The sequence below is a fragment of the Triturus cristatus genome, chromosome 6, assembly GCF_964204655.1.
Source record: "Triturus cristatus chromosome 6, aTriCri1.1, whole genome shotgun sequence".
NCBI classification, from domain to species: domain Eukaryota; kingdom Metazoa; phylum Chordata; class Amphibia; order Caudata; family Salamandridae; genus Triturus; species Triturus cristatus.
Window position 1 is genome coordinate 1,398,404,752 of NC_140589.1, and position 20,495 is coordinate 1,398,425,246.

The 20,495-nt window shown below is 44.6% G+C and overlaps 1 protein-coding gene across 2 annotated transcripts in view; it reads right to left on the reverse strand.

Annotated features, from left to right (window-relative positions):
• The window catches only part of CFAP61 (cilia and flagella associated protein 61), a 2,048,453-nt gene that overhangs the window by 1,310,611 nt on the left and 717,347 nt on the right, over positions 1-20,495 (reverse strand). The gene's annotated exons all lie outside the window — the stretch shown is intronic.

Genomic DNA, 20,495 nt, shown 5'->3' on the forward strand with positions numbered 1-20,495 from the left:
TCACAAGGCATGATTGATATATTTTCCTCCAACATGAGGTGGACTGGATGGGTCTTGGCCCTGGCTGTTGCTGGTGGGGTGTTGACCCTTTCCACTTTCTTTTATTAACAAACACCCTAGATCTGCCTCTGAGAGTGAACATTGTGAAAAGTCATCTCTTAGCTAGTCTGACATAAAAACTTGTTTCAGAGATTCAGAATCTTCAAATGGATTTAATTCAGGAAGCTATTTTATTTTAAAAATAGAATATTTCCCAAGTTGGGGCAAGGAGCCGAGTTGGAATGAGCTGCTTTTCAAGACTGAGGAAAATGTTCAGAAACTGTTTATAAGGTTCAGCACCGAAACATGCCTCACCAGGATGAGTTTTAAGTTCATTGCAAAGAATCAGACCAAAATTATGTTTTGCAGCCAATGTATAACCATCAAAAATTTTGCTCAGAGATACAGCAGATGCCACTAGGGAGCAATCAGACTAAAGGTCTCTAACATTTAATTGGAATGCCTCAATGGGAGGAGAGGAACATATTAGTCAAATTACAAAGCACTGTCCAATGCCGCAAGGGAGGAAAAGTGTAAGCGACACACCTTCAGGAAACATGATTGAAATTAAATTGGGGGAACTTTGGGGAGAGCCCATGTTCCATGCATGCAATATGCGATCTGCTAGAAGGACATTGATACTGATTCCAAAGAAGTTACCCTTCTGAATACCTGTGTATTCAGAGGATAAACAAGGTGATTGGGTGTCAGTTAAGAGCTGAATTTTGAATGCATATAATCAATATCAATAATCCCAACTTTTACATCACTGTTGCTGCTGAACTGATAAGATTTGGGGAGCATGACCTTGTGCAGGCATGAGATTTTGTTTTCTAGGAAACACTCTTGTCAAATTTGTGGCAATCAACAAAAATCACAATTTTACCAGAGTGTGTTTAGATTACAAGCTGGATGATGGGTGTATAGACATTTAACCTAGCAGAGAGTACTTTGCTCATTCAGCAGCACACAGGACCCTTGCTGGAATAGATATGACATTCATATACAGGATTAGCATAAAGTAGGTTTCTGGCATTGAATATACCCACAGACTGTCTGATCACTTATTACACGTTTATGCAGGGAGGGAGGAACAGAACATCAGCTGTGCAGATTAGAACCATCAGCATTCCTAAGACTCTAATTTTAGGCATATTATAAGTAAGCATGCACAACTATTTATGAAGCCGGGTATGTTCTAGAAATAGATTTCATCCGTTTGGGAAGCTTTCAATTGCTAACACAAAGTGTGCACAATTAAAAAAATGTAAGATTGAATTTAGCAGCATTGAACTCAAGATGTAAGCACTCCAAAGGATGGATCTGGCTGAAAATCCCCCTGTAGAGGATAAGTTTATGCCGATCATATTTAGGCAAACACAAGGAGATGATGGACGGAGCGCTGAAACTTTTCAGACACTCACCCCCGGTCACAGATCTGGGTTGAATCCATCAACGTTGTTTAGCTCACTTCGCCACCTCAGTTCAGACCCAGCTATATGCAAATCAGTCTTGACCTTGTGCCTCATGGGAACAGTCCAGCCCGAACTGCCAAGCCAGGTCTTCCCTTAACTGGAAAAAAGCATCCTGGGACCGGTTTCTGGGTATCACCCTTCATCAGCCAGGCTAGCTTGAATCCAGTGGCAAAGTGAGCAAGGGACCCACGTCTGGGCATACCCTGCCAACTTAGGGTGAACAAAGCAAACACAAGGAGATGATGGACGGAGCGCTGAAACTTTTCAGACACTCATCCGCAGTCACAGATCTGGGTTGAATCCATCATCGTTCTTTAGCTCTCTTCGCCACCTCGGTCAGACCCAGCAATATGCAAATCAGTCTTGACCCTGTGCCTCATGGGAACAGCCCAGCCCGAACTGCCAAGCCAGGTCTTCCCTTAACCGTAAACAAGCATCCTGGGACCGGTTTCTGAGTAACACCCTTCATCAGCCAGGCTAGCTTGAATCCAGTGTCAAAGTGAGTAAGGGACCTACGTCTGGGCATACCCTGCTAACTTAGGGCGAACAAAGCAAACACAAGGAGATGATGGACGCAGCACAGAAACTTTTCAGACACTCACCCCAAGTCACAGATCTGGGTTGAATCCATCATCGTCCTTTAGCTCACTTTGCCACCTCAGTCCTGACCCAGCTATATACAAATCAGTCTTGACTCTGTGCCTCATGGGAACAGTCCAGCCCAAACTGCCAAGCCAGTTCTTCCCTGAACCAGAAACAAGCATCCTGGGACCGGTTTTGGGCTAACACCTCTCATCAGCCAAGCTAGCTTGAATCCAGTGTCAAAGTGAGCAAGGGACCAATGTCTCTGAATACCCTGCCAACTTAGGGCAGAACAAAGCAAACACAAGGAGATGATGGACGGAGCGCTGAAACTTTTCAGACACTCACCTGCAGTCACAGATCTGGGTTGAATCCATCATCGTTCTTTAGCTCACTTCACTACCTCAGTTCAGACCCAGCTAAATGTAAATCAGTCTTGACCCTGTGCCTCATGGGAACAGTCCAGCCCGAACTGCCAAGCCAGGTCTTCCCTTAACCGGAAACAAGCATCCTTGGACTGGTTTCTGAGTAACACCCTTCATCAGCCAGGCTAGCTTGAATCCAGTGGCAAAGTGAGCAAGGGACTCACGTCTGGGCAGAGGATTCACAGGACCTCAAAGGCCCCGTTGTCCGGAAAAAAACGTGAAAACAAAACACGGTTGGGATAAGGAAGCGGGATTAAGGTATGAATAGAAAAAAGAAAAAAGATATTAGAGGAAAATGCAAGAGACTATCTTCATGAATGTCCTTGTGGGTTACAATGCGTTGATTTGTTTTAGACCCGACTTGAGTGCAGCCATCTGATAGGAGTAGCAACCTAGGAATGGACATTGCAGAAAGGCCAATGACATAGATCAAAGGTTTCAAAGAACAGTAAAATCATATAAGTGCGAAGAATATATGATTGAGGTGAGAGGGTTATATAATTGGCATCGCCCTTATACTAAACTTTTATTCAGATTCATAAGTGAAACTTAATGTAGAGTTCGCGTAATGAAGTGCCCTATTATCTTTACCATAGGGTGCCAAGAAGTTTATAGGAGCATTTAATGAAGAATATAACGTAAAATCGAAAGCACTTGTACACTCCATGACAGAGGTATTCAATTAAAAATGGTGTTTTAAACATGAGGGAGTATAGAATGAGTTTGTTATGGTAACACTTGGCGGGAGGGCGACATACCAACCCGTAGAATAATTTGGAGACAGTATGGACAGGGCACAACACAAGGATGTTATGATTTGAGTAGGGTACCTGCGGGAACATTATTATTAGTAGGGGAGATTCTTGCTCATTTGAAGTTAATGGAGAAGCATAAGTATTTGTATTGCAAATTCAATGGAAAATCAAATGATTTTAAGGAGTCACTAAGAGCTGTGTATAGTGTATGTTGAGATGATGTTTTGACACATAAGTAGTTGACAATATGTGCAAGATATTTTAACAAAGACATGTATTGTATACATTTACTTTGTGCAGGAATGAGAAACCAGAGATCACAACTGAGAGAATTAAACTGTTAGTCTTGATAAAGATGAAACTATAACAAAATCCATCGAAACGCGTCGACGCATCTGTATGCATAATCCAAGGATCGACATAGACTTGTAGATGCAAGATTGATTAATGTATCCTTGCTATGTTCTGAAGTAACTGTTCCATAGGATATGCAAAAGTATATGACAAAGTGTACTGTCTAATATTTGCTGCATTCTGTGTGTTATGCTGGTTCATAACGGAATTGGTAATTTGTGTTAAAAAATTATTTTGTACTGTATCAATTGTTTTGAATTATTTGTTTATGATTATAATTGTGATATCAAGTGTTTAATAGAAAAAACATCCTCTTCCCTTTTTAATTTTTGGAGAAATATACTTTTAATAAAATACATTTTAACGTATGAATCGGATGTTGGAGTCTACAATCAGTGATATGATTGATTGTGGTAGTGTTTAAAATTGTAAAAGGTGCATGGTGGTAGTAACAGCTGAATATTTAGGATATACAGTTCTGTCAAGGGATAACCTTTTCTACTTGTTAAGAGTACCTCATTTCCCTTGGTAGTTACAAGAGGTCTCTCTCTGTTTTTGATACCTCATGGGAACAGTCCAGCCCGAACTGCCAAGCCAGGTCTTCACTTAACCGGAAACAAGCATTCTGGGACCGGTTTCTGGGTATCACCCTTCATCAGCCAGGCTAGCTTGAATCCAGTGGCAAAGTGAGCAAGGGACCCACGTCTGGGCATACCCTGTCAATTTAGGTCGAACAAATCAGACACAAGGAGATGATGGACGGAGCGCTGAACCTTTTCAGACACTCACCCGCAGTCACAGATCTGGGTTGAATCCATCATCGTTCTTTAGCTCACTTCGCCATCTCGGTCAGACCCAGCTATATGCAAATCAGTCTTGACCCTGTGTCTCATGGGAACAGTCCAGCCCGAACTGCCAAGCCAGGTATTCCCTTAACCGGAAACAAGCATCCTGGGACCGGTTTCTGAGTAACACCCTTCATCAGCCAGGCTAGCTTGAATCCAGTGACAAAGTGAGCAAGGGACCCACGTCTGGGCATAACCTGCCAACTTAGGGCGAACAAAGCAAACACAAGGAGATGATGGACACAGCGCTGAAACTTTTCAGACACTCACCCGCAGTCACAGATCTGGGTTGAATCCATCATCGTTCTTTAGCTCACTTCGCCACCTCGGTCAGACCCAGCTATATGCAAATCAGTCATGACCCTGTGCCTCATGGGAACAGTCCAGCCCGAACTGCCAAGCCAGTTCTTCCCTGAACCAGAAACAAGCATCCTGGGACCGGTTTTGGGGTAACACCCCTCATCAGCCAAGCTAGCTTGAATCCAGTGGCAAAGTGAGCAAGGGACCAATGTCTTTGAATACCCTGCCAACTTAGGGCGAACAAAGCAAACACAAGGAGATGATGGACGGAGCGCTGAAACTTTTCAGACACTCACCTGCAGTCACAGATCTGGGCTGAATCCATCATCGTTCTTTAGCTCACTTCACCACCTCAGTTCAGACCCAGCTATATACAAATCAGTCTTGACCCTGTGCCTCATGGGAACAGGCCAGCCAGAACTGCCAAGCCAGGTCTTCCCTGAACTGGAATCAAGCATCCTAGGACCGGTTTCGGGGTTTCTCCCCTCATCAGCCATGATAGCTTCAATCCAGTGGCGCATTGGGCCTAGGATCCACGTCTGGGCATACCCGGCGCACTTAGGGCGAGAAAGCAGAAGACACACAATTGACAAACGGGATGCAGAACAATTCAAAACATTCACCCCCAGTCAAGAGATCTGGGTTAAATCCATTATTCCCTTGCTCACTTTGCCACAGGATTCAAGCTAGCCTCGCTGATGAGGGATGTTACCCCAAAAACCAGTCCCAGGATGCTTGTTTCCGGTTCTAATTTGCAAAGGGCCAGGTCTAAACTGGGGTGGCATGGTGAGCAAAAGAATGATGGATTTAACCCAGATCTCTTGACTGGGGATGAATGTTTTGATTTGTTCTGCATTTCGTCCATCAATTGTGTGTCTTTTGCTTTCTCACCCTAAGTGCACCGGGTATGCCCAGATGTGGGTCCCGGGCTCATTGTGCCACTGGATTCAAGCTATCCTGGCTGATGAGGGTTGAAAGCCCGAAGCCGGTCCTAGGATGCTTGTGTCCGGTCCAGGGAGGACCTGGCTTGGCAGTTCGGGCTGGACTGTTCCCATGAGGCACAGGGTCAAGACGGATTTGCTTATGGCCATGTCTAAACTGGGGTGGCATGGTGAGCAAAAGAATGATGGATTTAACACAGATCTCTTGACTGGGGGTGACTGTATTGATTTTTTCTGCATTCCCTCCATCAATTGTGTGTCTTTTGCTTGATCATATTTAGGCAACAATATATAACTGCCGCAGTCAGACGGAATCTAATTAATTATACAAACAATAAACTGGAAATTTTATTGGCTGGCGGCAAAACTGGCAGGCCAGTAACTTGGATAACTAGCAAAGTGATTGGACCATCCCACATAGGGAAAGCAACTAGTTAAGGAAACAAGAGGATTATAGAACTTAATTATATGAGTGAAAAGTTATAGGAATACTGTGAAGCTCTATACTGCATTAACCTACTACAGGTCAACGTAGTCGTTACAATGGGATACTCTTGAAATGTAAACAACTGTGACTAAAAAGAGATACTGCAGAAGAGCCGGGTCATAAAATCCAAGACATCACTGAACAATAGATTTGGACAGCACTTAAAGGGATGCTGCAAAACAGGGCAACTGGGGTGATGAACTAGGTTTTGAATTTTACTAAACGTTTCAGGATCTGCTACTTCCTCACCTCTTTGTATTCTTTTCTGAGGTGCTAGAGCAGGAAACCAATGCCCTGATGCTGGGCAAGGCCCGCACCCCAGTGTTTTCAGAGCCAGCTCAAGATACCAGTAAGTATTATTCAGATAATTGTGATACTACATTTTAGTTAAAATATTATTGGATAAACTGGAGGGTGTGGGCTTCTCAGTGGTACACCCAGACCTGAATGGTTTTGTCCTTAGAAGGGACACCACACAGACATTTGATGGCTTCATCTTGTCATGGCAAAATATAAAACAAACTTGAAAACACTATTGTCAAGTTAAAAGCACAAAGGGTCTTTGACTCATTCCATTGGAAGTAGCTGCACAAATTACTGTCTCCATAGAACTTGGTTCATGCCTTGGAGTATGGATTACAAAAATGTCTCGGAGCATGAAAAAAAAATATGATCATTTGGGTGTTTGACTTGAAGTGACAGGTAGTTGCCTCCGACCTTCCCTTTAAGTCAGGGTATCAGAAAACAATACCCTTTGTATTGAGCATTATCAGTGCCACTTATGAACTAAAGATTGGTTTCCTATTAAGCCTTTGTGTACTGTATGCTCAGAATGTATTCTTGCTCAACCAAAGGTCTCAATTTAATGAGCACCTACTTCTGGTGGAGTTCTATTCAACTGCTTCTTTAGGATATAGTGGAAAAACTCACATAGTGATGCAAACTACTTATGTCTACAATGAGTAGACCAGATGCAATAAAAACAACTGTTCTCTACAAAAGTATTCACAAAATCATGAATGCACCATTCAATATCTCCCATCAAACATTTGTAAAACTAGACTCCACATCAAAAACACTAAATATGTTTGGGAAGAGCCCTTCATGTGAGGTGGAAGACAATGCAATTAACATTTGGAGCAGGTGGTCTTTCTGTCCTAAATATTCTTCAATATTCCTGGGCCACACAATTTCAATACATGTCCGGAGGGTTAAGAAAAATACACATACACACATACACAAACACACACACAAATATAGAGATGGTAAACATGGAATAGAGGGACTCGAGGAGGAGCAACAGAACACTTTACCTTTCTTAAATCGCCATGCTAGTGACATAAAGCTTACATAGGCCATCATTCTGGAAGGAAAACTATCTTGGGGGGGTGCACCATGTAAACAAACAAAAAAATTTTTTTTTTAGAAAAATGGAAGCCATCTGTACAGCACCTTGATGAATGAGTCCAACATAATCATGTTGACGGTTAATTGATCAGAGTAAGAAAATTCAACAATAAAGTAAGTGGAAAGATGTTCCTAGGGACATGCGGGTACCACCACCACTGGACCAGTAGAGTAGCATGGAAAGGTCCTGTACAACAGTGTATGAGGTGCACTGAAGAAATAGGAACAACTGAATATAGAACAAAATGACTGGTCTACCTAGCTGAACAACGAGGATTGGGTTGAAGCGAAGACATGTCTGGCAGATTGATGATAGTCTCACTTAGGAAGGGTACACTCCTGCAATACCTGTGCCCAAGACAGCTCTAAGGACTGAATCATCGATAACGGTATGGATGCTGTCTTGTTATAGTTTATCTAGAGCCTAAAAGTTTGTGGGACTGCGGGAGTCATTTGAAAATCTTTAAGACTGCCTCAATCAATTAAAAAACCTGGCCAAAGTTTATCATTTTACATTGACAGTGCTGTCTAAATGAGAGGATGTAGTGTTACGGCCACAGTTGCCGACTTTGGAACTGGGGATCCACGTTCGAGTCCTCGCATCAGCTCAACATACTATGATCCTGGACAAATCTCTTCTTTTCCCCTTGCCTAACAAAAAAACCCCTAACCTTGTGTAATGTAACTTGTGCTCATGTAAAGTGCTCCAATTTCCTAGGAGCAAGTTCGAGCTGTAAAATCTGAAACAAATGTATTATGGTAATGAAAATATATGAATAATGGGGACATGACCATACATGAATCAAAGTACTTGTCAATACTGATGCAGTGTAAACTAAGTGACATAATGCAGAGAATGTAACTGATGGAATCATTTTTACCTTCTTAGATGAAAAGTTCAAAAGAGTTACGCGTAGATCCTCAATACTTGCCAACACTTGGGAAGCAGTGTAGCATAATGCTTAGTGGGCCACTACTGAGCTGAAGAAAAATGAATTTGAACAGAATATGATGCCAAATGTATGGCAGAGCACTGTAAGGCTGAGATGATACAAGTGAGCCTTCAGGAAAAAACAAGCAAAGGATGTTCACAGAAAATGGTAGATTTAAGGAGTGATGGCCTTACAACGCAAATAAATGTTTTAGAGATGTTGCTAGTATTAGAGATAACATAAGAGGTTCTAGTTATTTTAACACTACTGGCAGATGAGCAGGAGTAACAAGTAATAAATAACAGAGGTTTGGGGGAATTCAATAAAACAAAAACAAGATTGCTGCTGAGATACCCACTTTAAAAAGATCACAATTAAATAGAAAGTTGAAAAGATCAAAAAAACTCTGAAGAAACAGTGTAATCCTATGAACAATCAGATAATCAAGAGGATCATGATTGGAACCATGAACCACAAAGGCATAATGAAACATTTCAAAAGGTTGCCCTTAAAAGACCCTGTTGGCACTGAAGCTGAATAAGAATACATGTGACAGATTGATGAACACCTGTGAGAGGAAACATGAAAGAGACACCAATGAGTGGGCTCTATGGCATATACCTGCAGCGGAGTGTCAGAGGAAATGAAGGCCTTGGAGAGTCAACGAGTTTACTGTAGAAGTGGTTTACTTTGAAAAAAGAAAAAGACTACAAATCAAAGTACATATGAATTGCTATACAGGCAATAATGTATGTGATAAAACAACCATGAATCCAGATTTCTTTGGGTAAAGAGGCACCAAGTAAAATTAAGGATTACAGCCAGGAGGAAGAGCTGAATGAATAAAAAGACTGTGGAAAATAGCTGGACTGAGCGACCTCAAATACAGTAGTGATTGTGGACCATGTGATGAAGCCATTTAGGGGTCTAGTCAGACCATCTGATCAATGTACGCTGACATGAGCATGTGACTGAAGGGCCGGTGTATTTTACAGTAACTAAGGCTTGGACATGATTTCCATGATGAGAACATGGGAAAGAGGAAGCATTGACATGTAGGAGAGGGACACAAAAGGTTATAGAGGTGTTAAAGGTATTTATCTGGCTCTAAGGCAAGCCTGACACACTGCTTATTTTTGAGTAGTACTCGATAAACATACTGAGATTTTGGTGAAATGGAATGCCATGAAGAGAAAATAAACCAATATATGCAAGTGGGCTGCTCGATTAAACAAGGGCCGAGTAATCAAGGTTGTTGTATCAGGTCGTAAGATGACACTTAGCTTTTTGTTCTGAACAGGAATCATTCAGGCAATTTTGACCAACATCCGAAACACATGGCTCAGAGTGAATGGATGCTACAGCAACGAGAGGTACTTCTGTCATTATTAAGGTGGGACATTTTGTAGTCTAAAAGTCATAAGCACTGCGTTTGCGCTGCACCATTCATTACAGGACTCCCCCAGACACAATTTCTATCTCCTCACATGAAAAATACGGGGTCTAGCATGTGAGAGATTTTGTCATTCTTAGCAAGGGGGCTATGGTTTGGTGGCAAACCCTCAATAACGAATTTAGTTCCAAATTAAAGGGTAAAGAAATGTACATGAAAAATTACTTATTTGTAGGGTTGTTCCAGTTTTAGGGAATTTCATTCCAAGTAGATGGATTCGTAATTGATCAGGGGCTAAAGAACACTCCTGAGGTAAACAACTCATAACCAGGTCACTGTGAGATTTTACTCCCTTCATGGGATTAGCCCAAGTAACCTAGATTGTCCATTATTGATGTGAAAATGAACTTGAGAGCAGGGATCTCATGCATGCACATAACCTACAAATGAGCTGTAACATTAAGAATCAATGTTAAATCAGACTATACAAGACAGTGTCATAAGATTATGAACTGCATCTCCTAGTAGTATTAACTCAGCCATAATGATTTTATTATGAGATATTTTTAAAGTTCCATTGTGTTTGCAATCAAAACTGTTTACTCCGCTCTACTTATTATCCTTGTATCTGATCTTAAGAGATGGAGATAAAACAACAAAGAAGACTATGTTGAACTATATTTGCCTGGAATAATATTTCGAGATCCTGCATGTATGAAATCTTGACTTCACGATGTACAGGTAACGATTTAATATGGTTGTTTTGTGTAATTAGAGGTCTTCCCCCAAATATTAAGGCTTTGGTTTGGAAGCAACATAAAATGTGTCTCAGTCCTTAATAAGGCTTTCCAACTGTGTAGACGCAGTAGAAATGCAAGGTCTTACAAATTACTGTGCTAATAAAAGGCTTTGGTACCAATACTGTTGAATGTAACAAGGGGTTCCATGAATAAGGGGAGGTGCAGGATACATTGACGAAAATGATTAACAATCAATCTCCCATTGCGGCTTCTCAAGTGTCAATCTCCCCTTCCAACGCAATGCTGCTGTTACCTTCCACCAGACCTGCACTACTGTGTGTAGGGAGCGCAACCAGATCCTCGACGAGGTCATTGAAGCCCTCCTTGTCAGGATAAAACTCTCGTAGATGACTGCTGAGGACAGAGCTGCACCAATTGGACCTATTTCCGAGCCTGAATTCAAAGGAGCCATTACGGAGCTGGCGAGGGGTAGATCACCCATCTCAGACGGCCTACAGGTAGATTTGATCAGACCTACTGGTCACTCCTGGTGCTTAAACTGGCAAGAAATGGGCGGAGCCACTGGAGTTTGGGTCCTTGCCCGATACTAACAGGGAGGCCTTGATAGCCTCCATTCTTAAACCCTCTAGCAAACGTGCAAGATGTGGCGTCCTATAGACCACTCTCCAAGTTAAACTTGGATTATAAAATCCTTAGCAAGGTGCTAGCCAACTGGCTGTAGCCCTCCCTACATACTCTGGTGCACAAAGACCAAAATGGCTTTATTTCTCAATTAACTGCCTCCCACAACAATAGTCCCTTGTTTCATGTCCTAGACGAAAAGCCACTGCCTCATCACCCTGAAGCAGTGGTACTGTTAGTTGATATGCAGAAGGCGGTCAACAACGCGCAGTGGGACTACCTGAGAGCAGTCATGAGTAGGATGTCACTGGGTGAGAGATGAAACAAATGGCTCACTGTCCTGTATGCAAATGTGCAGGCAAGGGTCAGTGCATCTCAGATCCATTCATAGTTTAGAGTCTGACTAGGCAGGGCTGCATTTGAGCTGTTTTCTATTATTCTCCGAGATGAGGGGTGAGGAAGAGGTATACAGCTGCGTGATAGAGAGCATGTAGTCTTGATATGTGCGGACGCTATGCTAGTATATTTGAGATAGGCCCGAACTGGGGTTCCGTAAATGTGGCCCCCACTAGATGAACTTGGAAGGGTATCAGGGCTGTGTTCAAGCTGGAGGAAAACTTTTGTGTTCCCTTTGTCTTCGGAACTGTGGGAACCCCTGGGGATTGTTCAACAATTGGGAATCCAATGGGAACCCAGGGTTTTTAAATATCCAGGAGTCAAAGTGTACCACTCTGATGGAGACAGAAGAGAAGGTAATCTCAGTACGCTCTAAGGACCCTGAAGGGCAACATGGCATTTTGGTGGACTCAGACTCCCCATTATGGCTAGAATAGCTAAAATGGTCATACTGCCATGCGCCCTCTACTACTTTGCGAGTCTACTGGCTTGGATCCCACGGGACTGGTTCTGCTCCTTGAACATATCGCTCCAGGAATTGATATGGAACGGGAGGCGTAATTGTGTCTCACTATGTACACTTCAATGGCTTATGCATGGCGGAGGCCTTGGAGTTCCGAACTATAAAATGTAGGATTATGCAGTGCAGCTCTAAAGGGAGCTAGATGTTTGCAGGGGTTTGCCTTGAACTGGGAGCATTCAGAGAGTCACACAAAGGGTGCCCTGCTTGCATTGCTCTTAGGGGTGAAAGTAAACCCTGCTCAGAAACTAAAGATCCTAGCACTTTGGTGCTGGAAGGGGGCACTTAAACAGACTGGGAGTAATGCCGTTTATGCAGGCAGTGGACAACTGTAGAGCTGATAACGTTGGGGGACTGCTACTCAGAGGGGACCTTTTGGGCAATAGAGAGCCTGAATGGGGAAAATGGCCTTCCGGGCACCCAATTCTTGGTTTATGGGGCATTGGTGCTATCAGTAAGCTTCTGGATAATGTGGCCCTGGAGCCTCCAACACATGGCCCATTGTAGATTGTATTGACTTTTGGCCATGGCCGCCGCCTGAACTCTTCGCTCTAGAGGACTGTGACTGCCATTACCTCAGATGGTTGGCCGACCTTGCATACCAGGTGGGAAAAAATAATAGGTAAACATTTCCATGGGAAGGAATGAGAACAGACCCTAGAATACACACCAACAGTTGCTTTAAATTCACACAGTTAAACTACCTACACACCACCTATCTCACACCCCACAGATTGAACACCTCAACTCTGGGCTGGCCCAGATGTGCTCTAGTTGACGCAGACTTTACAGCTTTGTAGCTGCCCAGTAATAGTATAATTTTGGCTAAAGGTCAAATCAGACTTGGAGGTAACTCTGAACAGGCAGATGTGACATACTTTGGAGTTTTGCCTGCTATGCCTACATAGCAGACGAGTACCTAGGGAGGCTGGAAACGGGTTTCTTAGATTTGCCCGGGGTATATTTCACAGGGATATTGCGCTACATTGAGAATTACTGAATGGTTCACCACACAGTAGGTGGAAAGTGGATGAGGAGAGCTTGGTGCTGGCAGAGGGCACTGCCCTACGCTTGGAGGAATAGAGGGGAATCCGCAGGAGACCCTCTGCAAAGCAATGGATGGAAATAATGGCTAGCTTCACTGAATCAGTGACGTGGTAATCCAGTGGGATGGTCTATTCCTGCAACATTTGATGCCATCCCCTGGATCCCGGATACTCTCCGGAAGGTGGAACTGCTTGCCCCTCTCGCCCAATGTGTATATGGCTGACACTTACACCTGTTACTGTTACTCTGAACTATATCTAGTTACATGTAAGAAACTGGTTATTCTTTACCACCTAGCAGGCTTGGTTTTATATGGTTTACATGGTTGTGTTTACATGTGGTCCCACATCTAGAAATCTATTAAAATATAATCCTATTACTAGTACAAGTGTGCGTCATATGTTTATGGTCTGCAATTATGGGCGGATATAGCACATACATTTACCATATCACTATCTTGAAAAAGCTCAATAAAAAAAGTTTACAAAATGGTGATTTTTAGGTGGTAAGGAGAGGAAACCAAGTTTGGTTCAGTGGCTCAAGTTTGGCCAGTTAAAATTGAGGCAAATGTGTCATTAATTATACACTGCTGTATTACATGTACATGTTAAAATGACAATGTTATTCACGTTATCAGTCAATAACATTAAGTCACTCAAAACATGACAAGAGGGAATGATTCAAGCATATGAATCTATAAAAAAAATCCAATAATGGAGAAATATTCCAAAAAGCTCCTTGTGACTTTATTTAGGATTTTCTTTAAAATTATAAAGCAATCAAAAATTGTCAATGACCACTATCATAGCAAAATGAATCTTACAGAGAGCTCAACAAAAACGACTCGCTGGTTCAATGAGATATTGACCATCAATGAGACTCTAATAACAATTGACAGCTCGCAAAGCAACTTAGAGGGAAAGCAGGGGACTGGGCACATAGATGTAAATCACCACAATGCAACACAATATTAATATCAATCCCCTTATAGAAAGACAGGATCCTTGAACAGGGACCAGTGTGTCTCTTGCCACGACTCAATGATAAGCTTAATTATGTGCAGAACAGATGCAGCTAAGAGGACAAAAACATCAAAATGATAACAATACATCACCCAGGGTGTGGAGGGGCAGGGACATTCTTTCACATCATATGGGAATGACCCAAAATCCAACGCTATTGGACTCGGGTGACTAGAATGATGTCCAAGATGGTAGATATACACATACCTACGGAGGCCGCTGGCACTTGCTGGGCATCATGGGTGAGACCAGGTGCCTGACACACACCAACACCTGGCTAATGCTGGCCTGGGGGGTTGCAAAGTGCAACAGAGCAAGGCTGTGGGGGGCACATGAACTTGCAAAGCTCTCTAACTGGAAACAAGATATGGACTGGTGCTGTCTTGCTGAAAAACTATATACCAAAGTAGAGGACGCCACAAAAAAAGGGATAAAGTTTGGGTACCATGGGTAAAGTACAGATCTTAGATGGGCGTGAACACAAACCCAGGGAAGAAGAAATGCAACTTCTCTACAACCATACATCTGTTGGCCCGACGGCCCCCAACTAACGCAAGCAACACTGTACCACTGTCCCGTGAGCCGTCGACTGTATTGGTGTTTAATTATTGACTGTAAGGATGGGCTGTTTACTTGTTCAATAAAAACATATTTTTTTTAAAACACAATACATCACCCAGATTCCAAGAACATGTTATACAGTTGTAGTGGACTGCGTTTCAGTTTTAAGATTCTTCAAATATGACAATGCTTCCTTCGTCTGATTTAAAAGCGAAATTTTGTTTTTTACGTCCGCTCCAAGTAATGTTATTAGTTTTGTAGTGCGCGCAGTTGCCCCACCAAAGGGGCGTCCCAGAGCTGACTGTAGCGGATGTTAGGAGGAAACTGAAAGAGAACAGCAAGGCCTATGACGTAGGGAAAAGGTGAGTTTTAATGGCTTTACGAAATACAGTGTGGTTATTGATGCTACGGATGTGAACTGGGAGAGAGTTCCAGAGTTTCGCAGCCAGGACGTGGAAAGAGTGTCCTCCTGCACGCTCTTTCCTCACCCTAGTAACAACAGCCAGATGCTGGCCCATGGAACGTAGTTGGCGAGTGGGTATGTAGGGTGTAGCAGGTTCACCAGGATATCTGGGGAAGAGAGATTCATGATTTTGTGAGCAATGCAGAGAGCCTTAAATTCAGTGCGTTTCGCCACCGGCAGCCAATGACGTCTGCGGTTGGCGTTGGTCGTGGAGCAGGTTCTTGGGAGGCCATGTAGGGTTCTGGCAGCTGCATTTTGAGCCCCTTGTAGACATAGGATTTCAGCCTTATTAGCCCCCAGATAAAGTGAACTGGCATAATACAGCCTTGATAGAATGGAGGCCGGGATGATGACTTGGCGGATTGTGGGGTCAAAGAAACCCAGCAGAGGTTTGAGCCCACGACGGAGTCCAATACAGGTCCCAGCTACTTTTTTAGTTTGGACCTGGAAGTTGAGGACAGAATCAACCAAAACTCCCAGGTTTTTGACCACTTGTCGATGGGCGGGTGCGCAACCCAAAGTCAAAGGCCACCAGCTTTTACTCCACAGCTCAGTGTCTCTCCCCACTAGCAAAATCTCTGATTTGGTTGCATTTAGCTGGAGGCAGCTGGCAGTCACCCACTCTGCGATGGCTGTTAGATCGCTCCTGAACTTAAATGCATTCTGCGTGGAGTCGTCAGAGAGTGCCACTACCAGCTGGGTGTTGTCAGCGTATGATACCACTGTTAGTCCTCGACTCCTGGCTACCGCTGCTAGAGGTTGGACATATAGGTTGAATAGTGTTGGGCTCAGCGCTGAGCCCTGTGGAACCCCTTGTTTGATAGTGTGTATCAGGGAGGTGAAAGGGGGGGGGGCAACACCTGGAAGGTTCTTTCAGATAGAAAAGAGGAAAAACCAGCCTAGGGCCGGACTCTCAATGCCAGCCTCCTCCAGACGTTGCAACAGAGTCCGATGAGATATTGTGTTGAACGCGGCACTAAGATCTAAGAGTATCAGCATCTAAGGCAACCCTCAGGTGTTCAGTTACAGCTAGGAGGGCAGTCTCCATGCTGTGACCCGGGCGGAAACCATTCTGGGAAGAGTCAAGCGTGTTGTTATTTTCTAGAAATTATGTCAGTATGGAGTTGATGTAGGCCTCGGCGATCTTGGACACCCACAGCAGGAGAGAGATAGGGCAAAAGTTCTCCTGTTTAGAGGTGTCCAATGTGGGTTTCTTTAAAAGGGGGACCACCATGGCCCGTTTCCAAGCCCTGGGGACAACCGCCAAGGACAGGGACATATTAATCAGCTGACAAAAAGGCGCGAGGAGCAAAGGCAGAGATTTAAGGAATTGCTCAGGTTTAAGAGGATCTGCAGAGGAACCTGATTTAACTTTCCTACATTTCATAAGCATCTCAGCTTGAGATATCGATGGGAAGACAGAGTGTGGGGATAGCATAGGGCCTGTGGACAGGGCCTGATCTAATTGCGGTATGAGGGAAGGTCCTATAGATGTTCTCAACCTTCATAATGAAGAAGGCGGCCAGATCCTCACATTGCTGGTCAGACGAAATCAGAGGCGCTTTAGATGACCCTGCAGATTTTAGATCTTTAAGTATTGAAAAATCTTTTTTAGCAGTATTACTACTATTTCTGATTTCGCCAGCAAAATAGGCCGCCCTTTCCTTCCGAATGGCTCTATGGTAATTTTTGGTGGCTACTTGGTAATGCCCCTTCAAAACAGGGTCTTAGTCCCGCCTCCTTGCCCGTTCCAGCCTTTTGCATGCTTTCCAAATAGTGGCTAACTTGCTGTTGTACCATGGGCTGGATTTGCTGTTACGACTCTGTGATCACTTAACAGGAATGAGTGTATCGAGAGGCCGCCAAATCCATTCAGATACGGCTTTATCGGCCGCATAAGCGTCATCCTGCATGCTAGGGGTATGCGTAAGGAGGAGGGCATGAAATTGCTCGATGTCAAGTTTGTGCCAGGGCGTTTTAAGACTAGCTTCCGGACCACCCTCTGGGAGGGCACTACCCCCGAGAATATCATAGGTACTAGATAGTGGTCAGACCAACTCATCGGGATAGGTGAATTGATTATGAGGGTGGAAAGATTAGAAAAGACAGGGTCTAGCAGGTGACTGAAAGAATGGGTGCATCCTGGAACAAGTTGTGTTAACTGAAGGGCGGCAAGGTCTGCTAGAAAGTTACCAATTTCACAGTCGTGTTTGTTATCTAAGTGCAGGTTCAGGTCACCAATAATACTGAAGTTGGCAGATCTAATAGCCAAAGTTCCTTGCTGTATCGATCAGTGCATCCCTGAACTCTTTACAGGGTCCCGGTGGGTGGTAGACCAGAAGCCCCGACATTGTAAATGTGGCGTTAAAGATGATGCCAAAGCGCGCACACTCACAGCCCACCAGGACCTTTTTCGAAAGGGTGCAGGTGTCCAAAACTGGAAATTGACTTGCACACCCAAGCTGACAACTTCATTCTGAATCTCTCTTAGTGATAGTTATTGGACTAACATTTGGAAAGAAAAAGATTCCTTGATCCAGGCATGTCAACACCCTCATTTTTATGTCACCTCATTACAACTTCTCAATATTCTGACTCGAAAAGTGTAATGAGCATTGTGACACAGTCACTGTTCTCTTGGCTGCTCCTTTTCATGGGAGACAGACCACTGGCTTTGAATAATTCAGGTGGAGTCACTCCTCTTCTTTTGAGGTAGGTGGAGGAGCATAGAAATTGGACAAGAAGACGGACTGGCCCACATGAAATGGCGTTGCCACTTTCAGTAGGAAGGTAACCCTTGAGAGTACCCAGAGCAGAGCCCTGCTGGGCAAGGTTTAGGATATAAAGAAGGATATCAGAAAGAGAAGCAGAAAGGAGGGTCACTAGACATTTCCGTGCAATACAACACAAATATCTTCCACCGGCAGGCGTACACTGTCTTGGTGGAGGGTTGCCTGGCCGCCAATATAACATTACAGACTTCAGGAGGAAGGTCGAAAGCTGTCAACTGTCGCTGCTCAATTTCCATGCAAGAAAGCATAGAGTTGACAGATTCGAGTGGAGGACCCTCTCCTGCTGCTGTGACAGAAGATAATCCAGAAGAGGTAGTCTGATTGGAGGATTGATGCTTATGCTGAGAAGCTCAGGATACCAGACTCTCTGTGCCCAGTCTGAAGTCACAAGGCTGACTTGGGCCCCGTTGTTCGTTATCTTCTTGAGAACTCTGGGCAAGAGTGGTATGGGTGGAAAGGTGTACAGGAGGCCAGAGCTCCACTCAAGATGAAAAGCGTCTCAGAGCGAGAGCTACCTTGGGAACTCAAATGCGCAAAACTGCTGACATTGCATGTACCAAGACTCTCCCCACTGCTGACAGAGACCTTGCACCACCTCTGAATGGAGAAGCCATTCGTGATCTCGATGGCTGAGTTTGTTCGCCCTGGCATTCAGGGAACCTGACAGGTGTTGAACCACCAGGGATATGCCATGCTGTTCCAGCCATTTCCAGAGACGCAAGGCGTCTTGGCGGAGGGTCCACAACCCCACCCCACCCTGTTTGTTGCTGTACCATATGGCGGCAGTGTTGTCCATGAACACTCGGACCAGCCTTCCCTTGATGGAGGGTAGGAAGGCATTTAATATCCCACAGATTGCTTGGAGCTCCAGGATTGGGATTTGGAGTCTAGGTTCCGCCGGAGACCAGAGTATTCTCAGATCTCCATCTCTCCCAAATGGCCACCCGGTCCCAGGAGTGATGCATCTGTCACTACTGTGAGATCTGGTTGGGGGAAGGGAGAGAGTTGTGACTCTGACCCAATCGTGGTCCGTAAGCCACCACTGCAGGTCTTCTGCAGTTCCCTCCGAGATTAGGACCATGTCAGAGAGATTCCCACGGCGCTGCGCCGCTGTCCCACTGCAGAGCCCGCATATGCCATCTAGCATGTGTTACTAGTAGGATGCAGGAGGCCATGAGGCCCAGCAGTCTCAGAGTCATTCTCACCTAAATCCAGGATACAGGCTGAAACATCAGTATTATAGCCTAAATATCCTGGACCTGCTGCTCTGGAGTATTAGCCTGAAGCTTTATTGTGTCCAGAACAGCTTCGATGAAAGGGAGAGTCTGAGAGGGAGGCAGGTGTGACTTCAGCACTTTGATAGTGAACCCTAGCAAATGCAGGTTTGCAGTAGTCCAGAGTGGGAGACGACAGCCTGGGGCGATCTTGCCTTCAGCAGCCAGTCAGTGAGATAGGGTATAACTAGCACCTCTGATCTGCGCAGATGAACTGTGACCACCACCATCACTTTGGTGAACACCTAAGGGGCGCTGGTAAGGCCAAAGGGAAGCATGATGAACTGAAAATGCTCATGACCGACTGAAAATCGCAGGTAACGCCTATGGGCAGGCAGGACGGGAATATGAGGTGTCCTGCACGTCCAACGCTACCATCTAGTCTCCTGGGTCCAGGGCAGACAATACCTGACCCAAAGTGAGATATTTAACTTTTCCTTCTTGAGGAAGAGGTTGAGGGTTCTCAGATCTAAGATAGGGCGAATCCCCTTGTTCTTTATGGGAATCAGAAAGTAGCGGGAATAGCAATCACTGCCTACTTCTGACACTGGAACTCTCTCTATGGCTCCCTTGGTCATGAGAGCCGTGACTTCCTCAAGGAGCAAAGACAAATGATCCTCTGTCAGCCAATCGTGAGATGGTGGCAAAGGAGTAAGTGTGGATTTGAAGGGAAGGGAGTATACCCTTTGAATAATCTGTAAAACCCACCTGTCCGGTGTTATGGACTGCCAGTGGTGGAGGCTATGGCTTATTCTGCCATCAACTGGATGCCTATGATCTGGTAGGGCAAGATTAGGAGGGATTAGAGGCTGCAGCTTCTGGAAGAGTGGTGGCTGTAGAAATCTCTGGCCACCCGACCCGCGGGTCAGTATGAACAGCGACCTTGCCACCGCACAGTCTGGGAAGCTTGCGTGGGGCGGTGGCTGGAGGAGGGTTGGAGCGGTAGAAAACCCCTTCCGTAGCCACGAAAGGGGTGATAGGCAGACTGGGGTTAACGGTGGAGGGTGAACTGAAAGCCCAAGGACTTGGCCATAGCCCGTGAGTCCTTATAGCACTCCAGCGCTGAGCCTGCCTTGTCTCAGAAGAGATGGTTGCCATTAAAG